The sequence below is a fragment of the Wolffia australiana genome, chromosome 4 (genome assembly GCF_029677425.1).
Source record: "Wolffia australiana isolate 7733 chromosome 4, ASM2967742v1".
NCBI lineage: Eukaryota > Viridiplantae > Streptophyta > Magnoliopsida > Alismatales > Araceae > Wolffia > Wolffia australiana.
Genome location: NC_135838.1, coordinates 23,480,158 through 23,487,500, shown reverse-complemented (window position 1 = coordinate 23,487,500; position 7,343 = coordinate 23,480,158).

The following is a 7,343-nucleotide window of genomic DNA, read 5'->3' as shown; positions in this document are numbered from 1 at the left end:
TTCATTTCCGGTATCCGGTTCAGCATCCGTCCCGATACCGGCATCCGATATTGGCATCGGGACGGGCGAACCCTACTCTCTCGCTGTCTCTGTCTCGCTTCATGATTGACTGCTGATATTGTCATCTGCTTTTATGTAGCGCGGCAGAAATTCAATACATGGGGGCTCATGTTGAAAATAATACTAAAGTAGGTGGTGAATACGGAGGGACCATTTCGTACAAATTTTAACTGTTGGTGCATTATATAGTACAACAAAAATTGGTTCGCCACCTGCGTGAGTCACTGCCTCAGCATTATTCATCTGATTGACTGGGGCATACGGTTTAACCCTTTCCTGAATCCAAAGATCCAAAAACCTATTTGCTTCTTCGTACTAAATCTCAGAACACTTTTTGCAATTCAGTTAAATTAAAACTCATGCTTTATAGGAGTTTCAAATGGCAACTAAAATTTTTTATTCATTCTTCGTGATTTGAACCCTTCTTTTATCTGCGGTCTGAAAAGAAAGCAAAATACGATGACAAAGGCCCAAGCAGCTCTGAAGAGCAACACGAGGGGGTTTGACAAGTGGGCCATCCAGCAGGGTTCCAACCACATTTTTGTCGTCGTCTTGTTTGCTCTTTTCTATTTCTTTCTCGCTTCCTTCTGCTCCAGAATTTCCAAAACCAGAATTCTATCATTGTCACTGTAAAGAGCATTATTTTATAACCTCCATCTTCGAGAAAACCAATTTTAGGATTAAAATTTTTGATGTTTCTTTCTCTCACCACATCCAGAAATATTCCCTCCTAGAAATGGGCAGCTCTTTTTCCAGCATACCAGATAGTTTTAATGCGCTAAACATAGCGAGATCACAAACCCAATTACGAGACTAAGAAATTCAAGATTCTTCCTTCACTACGTTCAGCCGGGTTCTGTAATCAACCCGGATCGGCCTGTGTGAGGCTGATTCGAGTCAAGTGATTGGCCAAGAACTTTCGTATGTTTGGATCCGCCGAGTCAACGACGAGGAGACTAAGTTGATTCGAAAAAGCTGGTCGATCGAAATGTGGATCAACCTTGTCGGCTAATCAATTCAGACTGATTAGCCTCTTATGGCCGTTGATGTTTTATTAGTTCTTTCTCTTTTTGGCAAGTCCATGAGCCCATTAAATGAAAAAAGTGACATATTATAGGTTTTGGATTCGCGAAGAGATCTAATTAAGAGCTCGCTCGAAGATCTGATTGGCGATGATGGCAGGTTGTTGAAAAAGATTCCAAGATGCTATGGTAAAATGCCGAATATATCAACCCAGAATAGGTCAGTATGATGGCGTATAGAGATAGATAATAAAAGCTCTGCGCGTCATCCAGGTGACGTTAACCTCAGAGGCGCCTGGTGCTGGGTGTAGGCTGGGCATATCTTGTAGTAGAGGAGCTCCACCTTGAATTCCCCGGACAAAGGAGTAACCACCAAGGAATAATCCAAAGGATAATAAACCAAGGTAGAATGAGGGAAGATAGAGGGAGAGAGACAAGAAGAATGAACAAAAAACCACTTCATAGCTGTGATTCATATTAGGCTTTACAGGGGGTGAAACCCCTTTAAATAACAAGGAAATAGGCCCCAAATGAGCCTGTTCCTAACAAAAGGACAAGAGAGAGGGGCCCCCAAATTTTTACACAAGCCCCCTCTCTTTGGGGGGGGGTGTTTACAAGTCACACCACCCCTCTCCTGCATTCCTGCAGTGAGGGGGCTGACACATCCCCAACACAGGCTAACAATCGAATAAACTTCGGTTGGAAAAAGTTTGACTGTCCATTTGATCAGATCATGGTCGCGCCAATCTAAACGTTTGTTTATCAGTTATACCATGTTGATCCGCTCATGGTAGCCCCTTCATTTTTTTTAGTTTTTCCCAATAAGAGAATAGTACTAATAGCCATTAAAAGATTCCAATACAAGAATCCTTTGAAATTTGATGATCTTTCCCCCACAATGAATATCTTGTTAAAGAGTAAATATTTAACTACATTTTTCTTTCAAATTTGAAGTTCACTTTCACCCTAACCCCAAGATAAAGGTACTACAACTCTACGTCAGCAATAAGAAATTCATTTTCGTTTGCAATAACTTGAAAGAAAATTCATGTCTTTTAACATTATGGTGTTAACAGGCACACCATGATACATCTCAAACAAATTTGATGTTCCTTTTTACACTACCCCCAGAATCAAATGCATTGACCAGGAAGCCACACCAACAAAAATCTCTCTATATAGTTGACATTAAATCTCAAGCATACATCAAAGCGACACCGATAAATCTGAACTCTCTCTAACCAAGGATTCCCCTTTTATGTTGAAAAGGCATGTTTCACAAACTATAATCTTACGTTTGGATAGTTCCTCAATATCTTGTTCATTCGAAATGATTTTCAGTCCTTGAATATAATCTTTTCCCATATAGTTCTCTTGTTCAATTGTTTGAAGAGATAATGTGCATGAAATTTTAAGGCAAGCATCAAGCAATAAGACTATTGGCTTAGTATTCCAGATGTCAAAGCACTTTAAAACTTTTTCAATGTACAATATTGAGAAAGATATAACTTCTATGTTTCTGTGTTCTTTATAATTTACAGGGACCTTCTTTAACTCTTCCAGACCTTTCATCTCAAAATCCTTGATGAGTTTCAATTTTATTTTTTAGAATTCAGACATCTCCTTTATTGAAGTTAGGATGTCACATGAACTCAAAACAAGGGCTTTAATTTATGTCACGTTATCTTTTGAGTTTAGACAAAAAGATTTATGAATACCTTTACTTAGTGAAATAGATCTAGCTATTAATGAGCAAGGATCGCCTTTGCATGGAATGGTGATTAATAATTTTTAAAAATTAAATAGTGATTAAAAAGACAAGAATGGACAATATTACAATATGAGAGATATGAAGATAGTAGATAGTGATTTGAAGGAGATAATCGAAAAGAGTTAAGAATGATGAAGTGATAATATGGCGAGATGATAAGAAGGTGGATGAGGAGATACATGTCAGTGTAAATAAGTGGATGTGAATGTGATGAGATCTTAGTTTTGATGCAATGATGAGGTGAAGGAATGATGAGGGATTGTGAGGCAAAGATGAAAGTGGGTGGGATGTGATGGAAATGTATGATGTGATGATGATATAGGTATATGCTAATAAATATTATCATTATGGAATATTGTAATGCAATAATTTTACCTTTGGTCCTTCTGTTCTGTCTGGACTATCAAAAAATTAAAAGGTATGTTTCTCCACTTATGTGTTACTCAATCACCCAAGCCACCTAGAACAAGCGCGATGTATCTCTCAAATTCAATATCTTTTAAAATCCACACACCTATAGGATAAAAATTTAAGGATGATTTATACAATGATCAGATATTATGGTTGGAAACAAGAGAGAGAAAAAAATGCCCTCAAAATTTCATCTCAATCTGCCCTCTAGATCATGAGATATTAAGCTTTGAAGTTGGAACAAAGCCTGGTAGTTCATTTCATTATATATTATATCTCTCCTCATTTTTGGCACTACTGCTTTAGATTTATCCATTATTGTTTTTCATAGCCTTACCATTCCTGAAATATTCCCTTTAAATCATTGGCTAACATTTTCACGTCATTTACGATCAATGGCTCAAGAGTCCATGCTTGTTCCTATGCATAAAGAGATAATAAAAAATATTGTTAAACACATAATATATGTGTGATATGGTGAGACATCTTTATGAGTATTAAAGAGAATATTATGTATTATTCTTTGTTTGTGTTCACTGAATGACGTGACTACGTGTTACCGTTGGAATAGAAAAAACTAGTGTGTTAATAGTTTAAATAATTAGATGTGTGATGTGGCATCACCGTTCATGAAGCCACATCTACGCAGTTTTCTGCCCATCCAATCCATTTTTCTTGAACTTTTCAAGCATTGAATGATGCATTAAATGAAGAAATATTCTTCTTTGTTGTGGTCCACAGTTATTGCGATCTAATCAGATTTTTTTAATCAAATATTTTAAATACAGCCCATATGATTAAAAAAAGTAAAGACATTAGTTAATCATTATATGAGCCAATCATTACGATAAGTGTGCTTGGTTGCCATTTTATCACATTGAATGGGAATACATAGCACGAAAAAAAATAAGAATGGAAATTTTTTAATAACTCCGTTAAATTTTGATTGGATGTGCGAATCATCTATTCAGATTAATTAGGTGTGATAATCATTTCCATGAACTGTGGTTGGTTGCCTAAGAATCAGATGTCGAGAAAATCCTAAACAGACCAATAAATAAAAAATAATAGAATGTGATAACATGCAGTTTTAGCAGCTTAAATTCACCATATTTACATGTTTATTTGCATTCATTTAATTATATATGCATGATGTCAAGCTTAAAGTGATTAAATCTCTTTTAGAATGATATTCTTATTTTTTTGCATTTTTACGTATTTTTGGGAATTTTTCTGACGTCAAATTCTGTAAGAATATAATTTTTTGAGTTATAACATAAATTTTCTGGAAGTTTTCAGCATTAAATTTGTAAATATATGATTTTTCTAAGTGAAAATATATATATTTATTTATATTTTTGGGCCTTTATTTGATTAAATATGATTTTAAGGACATATTTTAATGCCTATCTATCCTTAACTATCATTCATTTCATGTATTCCCTATACCGTGACGATCCCATCACCTACATTTCGCCTTCATTTTAAACAAACACATATCACTATCTCTTCTGTTCAAATCATCATTCTCATTCTCACTATGCCAATCACCACGTCTTACCCCCTCTTCTTCATCCTTTCTCATCCCTCCATACTCTTACATTCTATTAAACCGGAGATAGTAAACCCTAATTCTTAAACTCGAAAGCTGTTGCTTCTTATCATCTCGTCTCACGCCACAACTCACATCCTCCTCAATCCCTCATGTTACTCAATGATCCACTACTAGTACTAACACTCTACTCATCTTTCTTTTTAAACTCCTCTTACCTGTATTGTAATCACTATCATTACCCATTCACTAGCTCACACACTATACATAACTTCTCTCATCTTCTCTACTTCGCCTGATTGAGAGAGTCATTCCCTAATATCCATTCCTTGTGGAGATGACCCTTAATCATCACTATCTAACTAAATTATTTACGCGTATAGGTTTATAAACACTATTGATTAAAATCAATTTCATAATGGTTTAATTTTGATCCTAATTTTGAGTTTATCACAATGGTATTGTAAACATAGGTTGAATCATTTTTTGTTCATAACAGGAATACATAATTATTTTAATGCGGAAGATAACAAGTTAAACTTCAGGGTGTTCTCCCATAATTAGCATTTTATCATTGTTATCAATATATATGAATAAGTAAATGAATGTATCACTTGAGTGCATGAGATAGACGTAGTTGTCAAATTTATGGTTCATAACTTTTACATTCATCATAAATGCACTGGACTTTTTAGGAGACTGCCTTGGAGACTTCTTAAGGACATATGAAGACTTTTTAAATAAACACGCATGGACTTCGTGGTGTTCGGCCTTAAAGCTTTCTTGTTGTTTCAAGTAGATCTATTCATCAAGCTCGCCTTGAAGAAAAGCTTATAGACATGCCTTTTTTCTTAGTCTAAGTTGTGTGATGCAACAAGGGCCAACTAGAAACAAATTGAGGCAAGTTTTGCCGCAGGGGAAAAGACATCTACGGTCAACCCCTCCACTTGAATATAATCATTTTCTACCAGATGTTCCATGTATGTTTGTCTTTCAATACTTGGATTTTCATCTTTCTTCCGAAGGACCTATTTCAAACCAAAAAAGATCCTATCTATATGAGGATTCACAAGATCCCATGTCTGATTATTTTTAAAATATTTATCCTCCTTCGTCATTGCCAGTTCCATTTCTTTTGGATTCACTAGAGGTAACTGCTTTTGGAAAACTTTTTGGTTCTTCTAACATAGTTTCTTCTGCAATAGAGTGCATATGTTAGATCCATGTGTATCAGGCACTATGGTTTATTTCCGATCGAAAGCCCTTTTGAATACCAATATCATCAAACTCCACCTTGTTTGATATTGTGTCCTGAGTTCATGTGTCTTATCATGTAACACCATCTACCCTAGGATGCAGTAGAAATGATTCATTAAAAGTGGCATTCCTCTCAATCAAAAACTTAGTTGTGTTAGGATCATGACACCATAACCAATATCCCTTGGCCCCCGAAGCATAACTGATGAAGATGCACATCTTCGATCTTGATTGTAGCTTAACTTCATCAAAATCATCAAACTTCATCGATATTTTTAATGCCTTCATTTTTCCAAAATTCATGAAAATCAGATGAAAATAATTCCATACCACTATTAGTATGCAGACCTTTGATTCTCCTGCCCATTTTTTTTCATCAAGCGCCTTCCATGTTGGAAGATCTTGAAAACTTATACTTTTATGCTTCATCAAATATGTCCATACCTTTCGTGAGAAGGCATAAATAAAGGTGAAGAAGTAGTTAGCTCCACCTAGAGTGGGATCTTGAGAAAAACTCTGCACATCATAGTGGATATAGCCAACTGGTCCTTGGTTTCTATGAATTGATGTATTGAATCTAACCCTTTTTTCTTCCCAAATGCACAGTGCTCACAGAGCTCTATCTTGCCACTACTTTCACTTCGTAAAAATCCTCTCTTACTCAACAACTCCAATAATTTTTTGGCTCATGTGGAAAAGCCACATATGCCATAATTTTGTGACATCCTCATTTGTCATAGGTCTAGATGCATCCTCCTTTGTCATAGGCATCAATAAACTTTACCAACACTTGTAATGACAAGCATACCTTTAGAGACTTTTACTTATCCAACTTCAGCCAAGCATGGGAATTCTTTGATAAGCTTAAAAGTAGGGTAAAATTGCATCGTTGTGGATTTGATTTTGATGAATAAAGTTTATAGACCAATACTTGAAAGTACTAGATATCAGATGAGTACGGGTCGTCTCTACAAGGAATGAATCTTAGGTAAACAAATCTCTTGATTTGGTGATTTTAAGAGGACATGAAGTTACATATAGGATAAAAGGTAGTGATAAGATGAATATGTTAAGATGAGATGGCGGTAATAAATATTTAATAAGGATACAATGAATATTACCAGGAGTGGTAGATAATGGGTTGGAACATAGTGAGTGAAGATGAGAGAGTGGAATAGAGAAAGACGTGAATGGTTGATGATAAGAATAGATGATAAATAAGGGAAAATAATAAGAGAAAATATTCACATTAGGGTTTGAAGATGAAACA